This window comes from Ctenopharyngodon idella, chromosome 5 (genome assembly GCF_019924925.1).
Source record: "Ctenopharyngodon idella isolate HZGC_01 chromosome 5, HZGC01, whole genome shotgun sequence".
Classification (NCBI taxonomy): domain Eukaryota; kingdom Metazoa; phylum Chordata; class Actinopteri; order Cypriniformes; family Xenocyprididae; genus Ctenopharyngodon; species Ctenopharyngodon idella.
Window position 1 is genome coordinate 16447387 of NC_067224.1, and position 17826 is coordinate 16465212.

The 17826-nt window shown below is 43.8% G+C and overlaps 1 pseudogene; it reads left to right on the plus strand.

Moving 5' to 3' along the window:
- LOC127513580 (arrestin domain-containing protein 3-like) overlaps positions 1–9680 on the plus strand; it is a 28906-nt pseudogene extending 19226 nt beyond the window's left edge.
- The last annotated feature ends 8146 nt before the right edge of the window (positions 9681–17826 follow it).

The window sequence follows — 17826 nt, forward strand, 5'->3', positions numbered from 1 at the left end:
CTGTCAGCGGGGCTTGAGACGGGCATGAGTGCTCTTTCTCAGCCTTCACCTGGCAGATCCCTCGCCCCCTCGCTGGTGTCGGAAGCCCGCCCCGCGGCTTCTTCCGCCCAGGGAGAGGGCTCGTCGCGTCAGCACTCTAGTTCTGAGGAATTGGATGTGCTGAGCGTCGATATGGGGGAAGATGACTCGCCATCACTTTCCCCTGAGTATGAGGAGCTGGTGGATGTGCTTTCTCGCGCTGTGTCTAAGCTAAGCATTGATTGGCCAGCCGAGAATCAGGGCGCTCGTCCGAAAAGCAAACTGGACGAGCGCTTTTTGTCATCAAATAAAGCACTTCCACCACGGGGTCTGCCATTCTTCCATGATCTGCATGATGAGCTAACGAGATCATGGAAGAAACCATATTCATCACGCTTGTTCAGCCCTCATGTCAAGCACTATTCTAACATAAGAGGGCTGAAAGAATATGGTTATGGGACGATGCCCCGGGTTGAACAGACGCTTGCGAGCTATCTGTCCCCGGGTTCAGCGTTGTCCCTGAAGGCCCCCACGCTTCCCACAAAACCACTTAAAGCTACATCAGGGTTAGTGGGAAAAGCGTATACGGCAGCAGGTCAGGCTGGTGCGTGCTTGCACACTATGGCTGTTCTGCAAGCATACCAGGCAGACCTGCTGAAGGATCTGGATGGCGGGGAGGGGATTGGCCCAGACGCAGTTCGAGAACTGCGTCGAGCCACAGATCTGTCTCTTAGGGCCACCAAGGAGACCGCCAGAGCTGTTGGGCGGTCTATGGCAGCCTTGGTGGCGACAGAGAGGCACCTGTGGCTCAATCTGTCTGAATTAAAAGATAAAGACAGGGCCTTTCTCCTCGACGCCCCACTTGTGCCTTCTGGCCTGTTCGGCGACGCGGTTACATTAGTCGTCGACAGGTTCCAGGAAGCTAAAAAGCAAGCGGAGGCGTTCAAGAAATATTTACCACGCCGCCATCCATCCTCTGGGGCTGCTGGGCTGTGAGCAGCCCCAGCCGTATAGCTCCTCATACCGAGCGCAGCAGAAAGAGAGTGTCGCTTCTCGTGCTCCACCTCAAAGACACGGTAGGGCCGGGACGGCACTCTCAGCCCAAGCCTTCTAAGCCGAAGACAGACCTGAGGGTTTTGCTTCAGGCGAAGAAGGCTGGGCAGAAGAAGTCCTGACGCCAGGGGTGTCAGGCTTCTGAGGGCAGCCCCGCACGGGGTGGGGCGGTACACACCTCAGTATACGGTGCCCGTTCCACCTCGTGGCCCTCAGGAGGCCGTTCTGCCAACCCCGCCACCTTTGGTGATTCGGGGCGCAGCGGTTCCCACCGAATTAGTGACGCAGTGTTCACAACAACACAACGCTGCGTCACATCCTCTGAGGAGGATAAATTTACATCAAAAATGTGCTGTGAACAAAACACCAGAGGCCAGCCTCGAGAGGCTGGTTCCCTTAGTAGATTTTCTGGTAGAGTGGAAATCTCTTCAAAATATCTCACGTTGGGTCCTGCAGATTGTAGACAAAGGTTACAAAATCCAGTTTTGGTGCCATCCACCTCTGTTCAAAGGAGTGCTGCATACGTCAGTGCTTCCTCAGCAGGCTCTGGTGTTGGAGCAAGAAATAAGAACCCTATTAGCAAAGGAGGCTATAGAGAGGGTTCCGGTTGCCGACAGGGAGTCGGGATTTTACAGCCGGTATTTCCTGGTTCCAAAAAAGGATGGGGGGTTGCGCCCTATTTTAGATCTAAGACATCTGAATCGAGCAGTACGAAAGCTAAAATTCAAGATGCTGACGATAAGTCAAATCGTGACTCAAATCAAATCCGAGGATTGGTTTGTCACAATAGATCTCAAGGACGCATACTTCCATATCTCCATCCTTCCACAGCACAGGAAGTTCCTGAGGTTCGCTTTCGGGGGCGAGGCGTACCAATTTCGGGTTCTTCCGTTCGGCCTAGCTCTCTCACCCCGCACATTCACGAAATGCGTAGATGCAGCACTGGCCCCGCTCAGGCTGCAGGGCATACGCATCCTGAATTATATCGACGACTGGTTGATTTTAGCACAGTCAGAGGAGATGGCGGTTCGGCATCGAGATGTCGTTCTCGCGCATATTCAGAAATTGGGGTTGAGACTGAATGCAAAGAAAAGCGTGCTTACTCCACGACAGAGGACCACTTTTCTTGGTGTGGTGTGGGATTCAGTGATAATGCGAGCATGTCTCTCTCCAGTTCGCATCACTGCCATTCTATCAGCCATGAAAGAATTGAAGCTAGGCCAGTCACGCACTGTAAAGCAGTTTCAGAGACTGCTGGGTCTGATGGCAGCAGCGTCCAACGTGATACCTTTTGGCCTGCTGTACATGAGACCCTTACAGTGGTGGCTCAGGACCAAAGGGTTCTCCCCGAGGGGCAACCCACTTCGTATGATCAAGATTACGCGGCGCTGTCTCCACGCCTTGATCATATGGAAGAAAAATTGGTTCCTGTCCCAGGGCCCTGTGTTAGGAGCTCGATGTCGCCGTGTCACTCTGACGACGGACGCTTCTCTCACAGGCTGGGGAGCGGTAATGGAAGGCCGCTCAGCTCAGGGTCTGTGGAAGACTCATCAGCTCTCATGGCACATAAATTGCCTGGAGATGATGGCGGTCTTCAATGCGTTGAAGTTCTTCCTTCCAGACCTGAGGGGCCATCATGTGCTGGTCAAGACGGACAACACATCGGTGGTCTCGTATATAAATCGACAGGGGGGTCTGCGGTCGCGCCCATTATACAAACTGGCGCAACAGATCCTCCTGTGGTCTCTGGGGAAGATGCTCTCCTTGAGAGCTATCTACATTCCAGGGACTCAGAATATTGGAGCAGACATCCTGTCGAGGCAGGGGCTGAGGTCAGGGGAATGGAGACTTCACCCGGAGGTGGTGAAGCTCATATGGGAGATTTATGGCCAAGCGGAAGTGGATCTGTTTGCGTCTCAGGATACGACGCACTGTCCACTTTGGTTCTCCCGCACACATCCAGCTCCTCTGGGACTGGATGCTATGGTACAGGCGTGGCCGAGGCTGCGTCTGTATGCATTTCCCCCAGTTGTTCTGCTCCCAGAAGTTCTGGAGAAGATTCGCCGGGAAGGGATAAGTCTACTGTTAGTAGCACCTCACTGGCCGAGCCGCATATGGTTTTCGGACCTGATAGCTCTTCTCGATGGCTCACCTTGGAAGATTCCGATCAGGAGGGATCTCCTGTCTCAGGCGGGGGGCACAATTCTCCATCCCCGTCCAGAAATGTGGAATCTGTGGGTTTGGCCTCTGAGGGGGCCAAACTCATAGAGGCTGGTCTCTCAACTGAGGTTGTAGAGACCATTCTTCAATCCAGAGCTCCTTCCACGAGGAAACTATACGCTTTGAAGTGGAAACTTTTCACTTCCTGGTGCCAAGAACGGCAGTTGGATCCAGTCTACTGCCCGATAGGTTCAGTACTTGAGTTCCTACAGTGCCGCTTCTCATCTGGGTTAACCCCATCTACACTTAAAGTATATGTTTCAACTATATCTGCTTACCATGCCCATGTGGATGGTACTACTGTCGGGAAGAACCCGTTGGTTATTCGTTTCCTCCGTGGCACCCAGAGGCTGAGGCCTGCGATGCGCACGAGGGTCCCTGCTTGGGATTTGGCCATTGTGTTGGAAGGCCTATCTACAGCTCCATTTGAGCCACTTGAGTCAGTCTCAGATAAGTTCCTGACACTTAAGACTGTCTTCTTTCTTGCTATATCGTCCCTTAAGAGAGTAGGAGACCTTCAGGCCCTTTCAGTGTCCCCAACTTGTCTTGAGTTTGCGCCGGGGATGGTCAAAGCCTTCCTCTACCCCAAACCTGGGTATATCCCTAAGGTTTTGACTAATGTTCCAAGGCCTATTGTGCTGCAAGCTTTTTGTCCTCCTCCGTTTGTTACCCCAGACCAGGAGAAACTGAATCTGCTGTGTCCAGTGCGAGCACTGGACACATATGTCCACAGAGCTGCCCTGTGGAGGAAAGCAGACCAGTTATTTGTGTGCTTTGGACCACATAACAGGGGTCGTCCTGCCTCTAAACACACTGTAAGCAAGTGGATAGTTGAGGCTATTTCGCTCGCTTATGAAGTCTCTGGCCAGCAGTGTCCTTTAGCTGTCAGAGCGCATTCAACTAGGAGTATGGCGGCCTCCAAGGCCTTAATTTCGGGGGTTTCCCTCAAAGAAATTTGCGATGCGGCCGGTTGGTCCTCGCCTCTCACTTTTGTGAGGTACTATGACCTTGACCTGGACGCAGCTCCAGGATCATCTGTGTTACTGTCCTAAGTGTGCCACAGTTTCACACAGACAGGTATTTGTGATTATGGCGTTTTGGTATATCGTTCCCAAAGCGATCCTATCGGACGCAGCGCGAGTTCCCTCGAAAGGGAACGTCTCAGGTTACGTATGTAACCATAGTTCCCTGAGAAAGGGAACGAGACGCTGCATCACGTTGCCATACTCCCTGCATCCCTGTGATCGTTTTGCTTCGGCAGTTTGAGCTGAAGCCGGTCTCGCCGGATGTGTATTTATCCATTCCTGGTCGTGACGTCATCCGCCCGTGACGTTCACTCTCGCCATTGGACTAGTTGACAGACGTGCATCAGACGCTATCACGCTGAGGGCGTTCCCAAAGCGATCCTATCGGACGCAGCGTCTCGTTCCCTTTCTCAGGGAACTATGGTTACATACGTAACCTGAGACGATTTCTTCTGTAAACAAAACTTTGTGCTTCACTCCTGTCATATTCATGTAACATACTGGCACAGCCCTATCAGTGGGTACCGAATATACCCGGATACTCGGTACTCCCGGTACTACAGAAATGCTGATCGTCACATTTTCAAAATTTCAGTACCGAAGTACCGGTACTTTTGACAACACTACTCTGGAACAAGTAATAGATTAATAAGATCAAAGATTGCCTATTTGAAATACCCCAAATTAATTATATCTCATTTAACCACTATCTAAGAGCCAGCGGCAAATTCCCGAAGGACTGGTCGAGATGAAGCTGTTCCCTGCGAGTACATGAGCATAATTTAGTACATAACTAAATTCTCGCCTAAAAAACTATGTTTCGTGGCATAACAACAGTAGTATTTATAAAAAGAATATGGTGGATTTGCTTGACCGCCACGACAGTTGCCGCAAGCAGAGTGATACCAACGATTTAACAATGGTACTATAGTGCTGATACTGGGAGAATATCAGATGCGAGAACCAGAAAGAACTGTTGTATAAATGACCATATTATGCACTATAATGCTTGTCAGTCATTTGTGAGAACCTAAAGATTTTTTATTTTACCTTAATTTCAGAAATATGCCTCCATCTTTTAAAGGATATTATGGCTCGGTTAAATACGTCATAACAGTACAGCTAAAGAGACCTTGGAAGTCATCATCTACTACATGTACAGAATTAACCTTTTTACCCAGGAATGATGGAACCAATGATCATTTACTGGTATGAAGTATAATACCATGTTTGACTCTTTGGCACTCATCTATTGATAAATAGAGAGATTATGTAACTGGTTATACTGTCATCAGAATTGTGATTTAAACCATTTGCTTGTGACCTAGATTTTTTTGCTTTGCGACCTAAATTTTAGTTCACTCATTTCAATATTTTGTTATACAGCAACCATCATCTGGCACACAAGACAAGAAGATGAAACTTTTTGGCTCAGGAAAAATGTCAATGACAGTAACAACAGACAAAACTGGCTATATGCAAGGTGATCACCTGTGTAGCTCTCAAACACCTCAGTCAAAGCTGCCTATCAACAAAGCTGCCATCAACATATTTTTATGCACATTTTGAGATATTGCATATAAATCCTGGATGTAAACAGCAACATGTAAATAAAATTCCCAAATTTGCATAAAAACATATACAGTCTCTTGAGGTGGGTCCTTTTTTATTAGATAAGAAGATATGGGCATAAAGTATGATAGAAACAAATTTACTGAATAAATTCCTTGATCTGCATCAAAAAAAAAGTCATGGGACTAAATAATTCAGACAACAGTAGAGCAATAACAGTCTCTTAAATCTCTAAAAATAGTCATTCTGAAATACTGATGTGAAAGGCTGACAAGAAGTTTAATTGATTTGCATTTCTATTGATATTTGACTCCAGTTTCTCTGAATGTGACTGCTTTGTTCTCCTGAACACACTGAATGGAAACACTGCTTTATCTGCAAATAGGTTTTACTTAAATTAAATTTGCAACTTGAATGGAAAACCTGGCTATAGTCATTTTGTCTTTTTTTTCCCCCATTATTTAGAAATGTTGTCTCTAATTCCTTGTAATTCCTTGTAATTGCTGCAGGTGAAGCAATCCGAGTTTCTGTTGATGTTGACAACTCTTCATCTCGTAACGTCAAGCTAAAGTACAGCCTCAAGCAGAAACAGACGTTCAAGGCTGAAGGGAGAACTAAAATAAAATTTAAGGATATAGTCAAGGAAACTAAAGATCACATCCCATCTGGAGAAAAGACAAAATTCATAGTGGACATGAACCTTCCACGTGACCTGACTGTCACCATTGAAAACTGCAGAATTATAAAAGTGCAGTATGAACTCAAGGTGCTACTTCATCTTCTTTAGTATTGCCATATTTAAAGTGACAGTTCACCCCAAAATTTAAATTTACTTGCCCTCATGTCATTTCAAACCTGTATGACTTTCTTTCTTCTTTGGGAAAAAACAAAAAACAAAAAAAAACAATTGAAACAGTTGAAACATTATTTAAATTTCAGAATATCTTCCTTTGTGTTCTGCAGAAGAAAAAAAGTCATACAGGTTTGAAACAACATAATGGCGAGTAAATGAAAGAAATTACTTTTACTACTAAAATATTCCTTTATTAAATTATTCCTTTATTAAATTATCCTAAACTATTCCATTTTCACAAATTTCTCAAATGATTTTTAATTTGTGTACTAAAAGAGTCTATATCAACATTAAATTTACAGTGTATACAAGACTTTCTAACAAAGAGTAAAGCAAAAATTAATAATTTATTTGTTTTCTCTCCTTTGTAACTTCAACACATAGTGTCACAGTTCTATTAAACTATTCTGTCCCTGATTGTCTTTCAGGTCTATCTGGATGTGACTTTCGCCTCAGATCCAGCAGTCAAATTTCCTGTGGTTATTCTTCCAGCTGACCAACAGTGTCCTACCTGTCAAGGCCCACCTGCAGGATTCCAGCCATATCTGCCACCTGCCACCTCTGCTCTGTCCTAGAGAACAACCACCTCCATATGCAGAACTTTACCCCAATCTGTATGACCCTACAGCTCTACCCCATCCAGGAGCTGCTGCAGAGGTTTATCCAGATCCAAATGCCATGCTGCCTGGTTTCCATCCGGCTCCATCTGCACCAGTTTATGGTCCAAATCAAAGCACTAAAGAATCCTTTCCTAATGTGCCTTATTAGTCTCCTTCACCAGACAAACTTCTGACTACCACTTATGATGTGTCAATTATAACTGCATGGTTTTATCTGCATGAATTCAATCTTGTGCCTATTATTGTGCCTTTTAAACTTAGCACTTTTCTTAAAGGGTTAGTTTACCCAAAAATGAAATATGTCATTAATTACTTACCTTCATGTCATTCCAAACCCAGTAAGACTTTCATAAAATTAAGGTTGAACCACTGTAGTCACATGGACTATTTTAACAATGTCTTTACTACCTTTCTGGGCCTTGAAAGTAGTAGTTGCTTTGCTGTCTATGTTGGGACAGAAAGCTCTTGGATTTCATCAAAAACATCTTAATTTGTGTTCTGAAGATGAATGAAGGTTTGGAACGACATGAGGGTTAGTAATTAAAGAAATAATTTTTAATTTTTCGGTGTTTTTTAATTTTTTTTTTTTTTTTTACCCTCTAATTTTACAGGGAATATACAGTATAATCTTCAGTTTTTGAGATGTCAGGGTTTTTTTGGCCTTTGTAGTTCACTGTTCAGTTCCCCCTTTTACCCTGTGCTCCAAAATCACAGGTCTAAAAAAACTTCTCTATCCATTTTGCAGTTAAAAAAAAAACATTTTAAAAAAATATAGCTGATCACTCCTACTAAAAATTATTTTGCTGACAGTACTGCAGTTGTATTAATAATATATGTTCATATTATCATCATATTGCAGCTTTTTCTGAGTACTAGATTTGCACCTCCGTCCATGATAAAATTATCAACTCTCACTTCATTAATTATTAACTCTCACTTCAACTAATGCACAGATCCAGTATATTGACACACATACAAATTATTTCCCAACTATTTAAATTCACTTAAGACATAACCAACTGTTCCATAAAATGATTGACTACGGCAGTCAGGTGACGTCACAGGCGTGCCAACAGGCTATAAAAGGGCGCCTAAAAAACATGTCATCAGCTTCAGGCCCCGTCCACACGGAGACGCGTTTCTGTGTATACGCACAAATTTTGTACGGGGCCTCAGATTGTCTGAAGGAAGATGTGCAGGTATGCCTGAAAGGGTTAGTTCACCCAAAAATTACATTTCTGTCATTGATTACTCACCCTCATGTGGTTCCACATCTGTAAGATGTTGGAGATAATTGTGCTGCATGTTTAATTTTTTTTTTTTTTTGTAAAACCAGGATACTTTTTCATAGGATACTTTAATAAATAGAAAGTTCAAAACAACAGCATTCGTTTAAATTTTAAATAGATTTTTTTAATAACATGATTAATGTCTTGCTGAAAAGATTTTTAATTAATTTCAGTCATATTTTCTGTCTTACATAGTGGCACTGCAAATTTATGATGGCATATTAGTTATGTCTCACCCAGACGTACAATCAGTAACCATCTAACAAGGCTTGAACTCTGATGGCATCCGATCTCTAGTAGACCTCTATTAGACTCAAATTCAGATGCTCTGGATTCAATAGCTGATAAATGTTTTTCTTTTTTTTTTTTTCATAACAAAAATCTTATGGTAAGTAAATTCAAGACTTAAAGAGCCCAACAAACAAGGCCACAAATGCAAAATTGTATGCCTGACTAACTAAGAATGGCACCACATAGTGGCTGAGAGTTCAAGCTCATCCAATCTTTCTTACAGCCAGATTGTATAATTGCAGCATACGTTTATATCAGTGGTGTAGTCTAGTTTTTTGTAGTGAGTATACTGTGATTTTTCCCTCCCAGCCTCATACTCACCCGTCCCAGAGCAACACCCCATAAGCACCACCACACTTGCTAATGCGTATAGTATGTATCTGATCTAGGCTACATGTAATTGAGAGCATTCTGAAAGACTGCTTATGTGTGTTTTATCAACATGTCAATTTATTATAAGCAACACAAGACTTTAACATCCAATGACATTTACAGCTGAAGAGACTCTGGACTGATTTTCTACTGTTCAGTGTCAATCACCATCTACCGCAGCCAGTTAAGATCTACATTTAGCCTTAGATGTTATATGAATATGGTCTCTGGATCATAGGTTTTATCAGTTTCAATGCACATTTAACAGTGCAAGTTGCAACTATTATTACAAAATGCTGGGTTAAAAACAACCCAAGTTGGGTTGAAAATGGACAAACCCAGTGATTGAGTTATTTTAACCCAGCGGTTGGGTTAAATGTTTGCCCAACGTGCTGGGTAGTTTTATTTAATCCAACTATTGTGTAAAAATTGCTGTATTGCTTGCTTAAAATGAACCCAAAATATGTTGGAAATTAACATTTATTAATATTAAATATAATAATTAAACAATAAACATTTATTAAATTGTTTATTAATAAATGATCACCTTTTGATTATTATTGTTGCTTCTATAGTAATTATGTGTCTGATTTTTAATTTCCAACCTATTTTGGGTTCATTTTGGCCAGCCACATAATCATTTTTAAACAATAGTTGAGTTAAATAAAACTACCCAGCAGGTTGGGCAAACATTTAACCCAAGTGCTGGGTTTGTCCATTTTCAACCCAACTTGGGTTGTTTTTAACCCAGCATTTTTTAGAGTGTAACAATAATGGAAAGATGAGGATTAACAGCATGTCACAATATCACCCCGTTTGGACTTTTTCTGTTTTGCACCATTTCCTGCCAGTCTGTCATCATAGTTATGCATTTCAATTCACTAACTTGAAATTCAATTCAATATCAGTTATTTTGGATATACTGTCTATCAGGTACAGTACATGGCAAATTTTCTCAAGAAAAAAAATCTCTCAACTAATACTGTAAAATATACATGGGAATCAGTTAATATTTAAGGTTAAAATGAACTGATTTGCATACGAACTTAAACTACACTTAAGGAAATTTTTGTAATAATAAAGTTATAATAGGCCTACTAACTTTAAAATTATTTCTACTCCAATTCGTTTTTTGAAATATAAACATTTAAATGGTGGCTGTCAACTTGACAGATATATTCAAACATGCATTATATAGGCTATTGAAGAACACTATAAAAAATATAATTAATTTGTAATATGGTGCATATATTTAGCTAAATGCTCCTCTCTAGAGTTCATTTTTCTAGCTGACTAACGAGTTTATGGTCACTGTTTGTTCTGAGGTAATGTTAGCCTAAATGTGACGTTACGTGACATTGTTTACAAGCTATTTTATTAACGTCTTTCCGTGGTTGAAACACTGATTACACGAATACACGAGACATGATACGGATTTCGTTAAGTTGTACTGTATCTTTTAACATACCTTCAGAAGTTCATTCATGTTTATTTCGCGCTGTAACTGGTATTAAAGCGGAGGAGAGGATCAGTTCACGTGCGCGTCACGCTGCCACTTCTCTTGAACTGATGAGGCGCTACAGCGGTCACGACACATTGAAGAGCGCCGAAACGGTATTTAGGTTTTTTTATTTCGTAGTAAAATGGGCAGAATTTGAAATATGAGACTTTGTTTCATGTCAAAAGCAACAAAACAACAAATCTTATTGTGATTTATTGGATGGTTACGTATCCTCGCGCTTTTTTAAGTGGGTATACGGAAATCCTTGACCTTTCCTAGTGGGTATACGGTGTATACCTGCGTATCACGTAGACTACACCACTGGTTTATATAGTATATAGCACATTTCATTCAGCAATTTAAATTGTTTTACAAACAAGGGATTTTTTTTTTTTTTTAAATGAAATCATAAAACAATTATAACATATGCATAAGAATTAATAGGCCTAATACATGTAAAAAAAATAATATATATATATATATATATGTAACCCTCTTCGTTGGTGTGCTCCCCCAAATGTCTCTGCGTTGTGTGATATACTGGGTGTAAGAGGAGGACACCAAGACCGTCGTTGTGTCACAGCAGTGAAGCTTTCTTTTTATTGGTCTCGTACACATCAGCCACTTGTCACAAAGGAAGAGCATTGTGTTAATTCCAAATTAACATCAAAACATTATATATCAAATTACAACAGGCAGCAAAATAGCTGTAGCTGCAGCCAATCACATGGTTGCAAACTAAGGAAAAATAAACAACAACATACAAAAAACTAAAGATAGATGTAAAATATATGCAAAATACAAATGATACAAACCTCAAAATACACAAATAAACCTTGAACACAATACAATATAAGGAAAAATATACTCCACCACATGGAATTTACAACATATGAAATAATATCAGAAATACGAAACCATCCATCAAAAATAACTGCACATATACGTTAGTAAACCTCTCTAACAACAATATATCTCTTTATATAACACGGATGGTCAAAATAATCATATACATTTATAAGATAACAAAGAGCAGGGAAGACCCTCCTTACCTTGTCACAAAGGAAGAGCATTGTGACCAACAACAGCTCCACCCATGTAAAGAGGGCACAATCAAACAATGAAACACAGCTCCCCCCTACTGCTGGAAGAATATATTACATCTTCCCCACATCCACCCCCTCTTTAAATGATGCCGTCCCAGTCATCACAAAACCAACAACATTAAATCAATTTAAATCTTAAGATTCTCTTTGAAGTGTTTGTGTGGGGTGTGTGTGTTTAAATGCATTGCTCAGGCAGAACTTCTTCTTCGCTTTAGCCTTTTCCCACACTTCCCTTCCTCTCTCTACCTTCTCCTTGTCACTTTCACTTTGGACGACATGTATCTCCAAGGAGAGTCTATCTGGTGGGCGCCTTTTCCGCTCAGGATATCTCCTCTTTGGCTGGTCAAGATTTGAGACTTCCAACTGTGTTTGCTCCTTATCCACTTCCTTTTCACTCACATTCTCTTTCAACTGACTCTCATCCAGTTCACACTCTTTGCCCACAACATCTGGCAATTCCACACTCGTACACTGTGTTATAGTGCCACTGTCCCCACTCTCACTTGTCTCCACTCTCACTTCCTCTTCTCCCTCAGAAACACTTGAGTCCATTTTGGACACTTCCTCCATGTCTGACTCTTCTCGGCCTAGGTACCTGGAACCCACCGGGAAAAACATACACTGGGACAGAAGATTGCGGTGGATGACTCTTTCCCTGCCACCATCTTCCGGACGAACCACATACACTGGAATTCCTGCCTGTTTCTTTACCACCACATATGGACATGGTTCCCACCTATCAGCCAGCTTCTGTTTCCCCTCGACATAACAAACTTTCACCATCACTCTGTCACCAGGTTGGAACATGTGGCTTTTGGCTTTCTTGTCATAGTGCTTTTTCTGAAGGTCTTTAGCATGCCTCGACATTCTGTCTGCTTCATCATAAGCATAGGTCAAGCACTCACGCAGCGTCTGCACATATTCACTGTACTCACATGGCTCCTTTGCTGTTGACAGGCCAAAAAGGAGATCAACAGGTAGTCGTGGATGTCTGCCATACATCAAGAAGTATGGGGAGAAACCAGTCGAATCGTGTTGAGTGCAGTTGTAAGCATGTGTCAGTGCGTCGATGTATTCATGCCACCTGGGCTTCTGATCAGGATCAAGAGTACCCAACATATTCATTAGAGTCCTGTTAAATCTCTCTGTGGTCCCATTGCCCTGTGGGTGGTAGGGGCTGGTATGAGTTCTTGTGATTCCTGTCAGCTTACACAACTCCTTCACCACTGTACTCTCGAAATTTCTGCCCTGATCTGCATGGAGTCTTGCTGGGAACCCAAACCGACAGAAGAAATTCTTCCACAGCACCTTTGCCACAGTGACGGCCTTCTGGTCTTTTGTGGGGTAAGCCTGGGCGAATCTTGAGAAATGATCAGTGACCACCAGGACATTCTCTATTCCTCCCTTAGACTTCTCCAGGACAAGGAAATCCATGCAGATGAGTTCCATAGGGGCATTAGTGTGAATGCTCACCAGAGGAGCTCTATTTCCAGCTGTTGGAGTTTTTCTCAGACAACATCTTTCACACTGCTCGCACCAGGACTTTATTTCACAATGCATTCTTGGCCAAAAGAATCGTTCCCGGAACAGATTCAAGGTACGCTCAAATCCCAAATGACCAGAGTTGTCATGAAGACTTGTTTTAGCCAGAAGTCGCATTTTCTCTGGCAAGACCAGCTGAGCAATGGACCGTCCCAGAACATCCTTAACATGCCTGTAAAGAATTCCGTCTTTAACCACCAGCCTCCTCCACTCTTTTAAGAGAAGCAGAGCATCTTTTCCTTTCTCCAACCTTTCTCCACGTCTTGGCTTTCTGTTTAGTGTCTTGTAGTGCATAACTGGCCCAATGACAGGGTCCTCTTTTTGGCATCCTCTGATCTCCAGCTTTGTCATTGCAGGCAGCGCATCAGTACCTGCTCCATCAAATGGATCGGCTGACTTTTCAACCCGGTCCAGAAACTCTCCCTCTTTGCATTCAACAGTTCTCTTCCCTGGATCACTAACATCTACTTCCTTCCTTCCTGACTCAACTTCACAGTACTGGTCTCGCTTTGTGGGAGAAATCCACTGTGGGCAAGACTGAAGAGTTTTTGTGACCTCTTGACTCGACATCCTTGAGAGTGCGTCGGCATTAGAGTTGGATTTCCCTTGCCTATACTCGATGTCGAAGTCAAACATGGCAAGCTGTGACACCCAACGCTGACCTGTGGCATCCAACTTTGCGGTACTCATCACATATTTAAGTGGGTTGTTGTCAGTCAGCACAGAAAACTTATGCCCATAGAGGTGGTCATAGAATTTATCCGTAACAGCCCACTTTAGAGCCAAAAACTCTAACTTGTGTGCGGGGTAACGGGTTTCAGGTGGTCTCAAACCTCGGCTTGCATAAGCAATTACTTTTTCCACACCATCTTGAACTTGCGCAAGGACCGCTCCAAGACCCTCACCAGAAGCATCCGTTTGCAGTACAAATGGTAAGTTGAAGTTGGGGTAGCCCAGGATTGGCGCTGTAGTCAATCTCTCCTTCAGTGCTTCAAATGCCTTCTCACATTCATCTGACCACTCAAAAGGCTTTGCAGGTCCAGATGTTCCTTTTACACCTCTTTTCTTTTTCTTAGGGTCTCCAGAGGTAAGCTGATACAGAGGTGCTGCCAGTGATGCATAGCCCTCGATGAAACGCCTATAGTACCCCGTAAAGCCAAGAAACTTCAACACTTCCTTTGCACTCGACGGCCGCTTCCAATCTCTGACTAAGCTTATCTTCTCAGGATCTGTATGAATACCTTCCGAGGACACCACGTGGCCCAGGTATTGAACTTCTTTCCTCAGTAGCCTGCACTTTTGAGGCTTCAGCTTCAAACCATGTTTACGGAGCCGGCTGAACACCACTTCCAACCGCTCAAGGTGCTCTTCAAAAGTCCTAGAGAAGATAATTATGTCGTCAAGGTAGATAAGGAGGCTCTCAAAGTTCAGATCACCAAAGCAACAGGTCATCAATCTTTGGAAGGTCGATGGGGCATTCTGCAGACCAAACGGCATCCTGTTGGCCTCATATAACCCCATGGGCGTGCTGAAAGCGGTCTTGGGCTTGTCGTGTTCAGCCACCTCAACTTGCCAATAACCAGATGTAAGATCAAGAGTAGAGAAGAACCTTGCCTGTCCCAATGCCTCCAATGCATCCTCTATTCTTGGTAGCGGAAAAGCGTCTCTGGTGCTGCAGGAATTCAGTTTCCTGTAGTCCACGCAGATCCTCAAGGAACCATCTTTTTTGGATACAACAACGATGGGGGATGCATAAGAGCTTTTGCTTGGACGAATAACTCCAGCTTCTTCCATCTGGGATAAGGCCTTCCGTACATCCTGGTACTGAGACGGGGGTATTTTCCGATAAGGGAGGCGAAAAGGTTTTGGGTCTACCAGAGGTATCTCATGTTGCACGGTGCTAGTATGGCCATAGTCCATGGAGTGTTTGGAGAAGACATCAGCATTTCTCCTTAACAAATCCCGGAGCAACGTCAACTGCTCCTCACCTTCCACTACTGCAGCACTAAGGTCAACTCCACACGTCATACCATTAACAGACTCAACACTGGTAGTCTGCTGTTGACTTTGACATGATGGTATCACTGAATTCCCGCACTGATTCGGATGCATGAACTGGTTCTGGCATGGCATTTGGCACTTGTCTCCCTCTTCAACAACATTCTGGATCAGGAAAGCATCTGCAAGCAGGACCCTTGGATGGACAATCACATCTTTCTCAGACAGGTTCAAGAGACGGACGGGAACACAGCCTTTTTCCACATTAGCGAGCAGCTTGGCAACCATAAGGCCTTCTGGTACCCTTTTGGAGGACTGGCTCTCCACCAGAACTGTGTACTGTGTTCTCTTTGGCCCACCCATCACTCTGCCAATAACATCCTGCTCCTTGCCAGCTGCTATTCTTATTCTGTGACCAGCATACTGTACATGACCCACTTTACCTTTAGCCCCATCTGGTTCACTTTTACTCACAGCCACTAGGGCGGAGTGCCACTCAGGATTAGTCAACTTTACTTTGGCCAGATATTTTCTGCCGTATGACGCTTGGAGGTCATTTCTGGAAACCCTTATTACATTAGTCCCAATGAGCAATGGAACACAGGATCGGTACTCTGTTCCAGGGACAACGAAAGCAGGAACATTTGAGTAGACCCTTCCCAAAAACTTGAGGTTGATATAAAGCACACCAACATGAGATACAGGTTGGCCAGCGGCACCTTCAATGGGGATATCTGATGGCTGCAATTCCTGAGTACATAGGATAGGATGTCGTCGCCAGAACTCATCAGTAATTGTGGTTACTTGAGAGCCAGAGTCAATGAGAGCCTTACACATCTCTCCATTCACTTCAACCACCCCTTCACTACAGGGACCTACCAGTGGGGTATCAGCTGGTTTAGACTTGGCCATTTCATGTTGCTGGGGACACTGTTGCATGCCTGTGGTTGCCCCGGTAACCACAGGCCCTACGCATTTAAATCCTGCCTGGTCTCTGCTCCATTTTCAGCTTGGGCTGCCTCATCGGTCATCATTGTCCTACACAGACGTGCAATGTGTCCCGGTTTTCCACAGCGATAGCACACTACGCCCCTTACTGCAGTATCACTACTCCCTTGAGATCTCTGGGTCTGAGGAAGCACAGTCCGTGGTGATGCTCCAACTCTAGCCTCCAGCTGTGTCAACCTATTGATCTGATCCTCTTGGCTGCTCACCAGTTTCTTTACCATGGCTGTGAGTTCAGTAAGATCTGTGTTCTGTCTATTTCCTTTCTCTGTTCTCGGCTTTTCGTCAGTCTGATTGCCACTCGTTGTCGTAAACTGAGCCTGGGCGTACGTCTTTTTGGCCCTTGGCTGTGTCTGAAACTTCCTTGTCTCCCTTGCAAGGTTACGAAGCTCCGTTTGAAGTTCACGAAAACATAAAAGTCTAGGCTTCATCGGTGCTATTCTGTGATAAACCTCTTCGTCACTCAAACCTCTAATGAACTGACGAGTCAATTTACTGTCTCTGTCTGGGAAAGGTTGGCCTCCATACTGCGCCTCTTCCACTGAACGTAAACTGGCCTCCAGAGCAATGGCATATGAACATGCTGATTCGCCAGGGCGCTGGTATCTCTCATAGAAATCAGCTAATGGGTCCAGAGATGTTTGCATATCACTATATTCAGCTCGTAGTTCCTCAAAGGCTCTGCCAGTAGTCTGCTCATTAGGAGGGAGATTCAGAACTAGTCTCCTGGCTTCACCACTCAAATGTCGCACTACAGTAGCAAAGGACAGATTTTCAGGCATTCCTCCAGCATCAAGGAGATACTGCATGTCTCGAATCCAGTCTTCAATAAGTATTCTGCAATCAGGACCACCACTGAACATTTGCACATTTCGAACTTGATGTGTCTGTGTAAAGCTGGGTTGTGGCGTAGTCATTGCAGAGGAAAGAATGTTTGCATCTCTCTGATAAGCAACATATGGAGGTGCAGTCTGGGATTGTTGCACTGAACTGGGTTGTTGTGCATACATATGTGAACCAGGATGCACTGGCATTGTCATAGTAGCATACACAGGAGTAGAGGAGGATGACACAATGGCACAGTTCGATTGTAAGTTGTGCTGCCGATCATTGGAAGTTTGTTGCACTTGAATGGGGTCTGTTTTGTGAGGATAGCTGGTTCCAGACAAGACAGGAGGTGCTGGGGGCAGGAGTGAGTCAGGTGGCTTTGAGTACATGGCATCTGGCACATCATAGCAGAAGGATGGAGGAACTTGAACGGTCGTTGGATGACCAGGCAAGTTGGCTTGGGGTGAAACAGCCATTGCAGCAGGAGAGTGCAAGCCACATGGAGAAGTGTACATACTGGATGCCTGGATCAT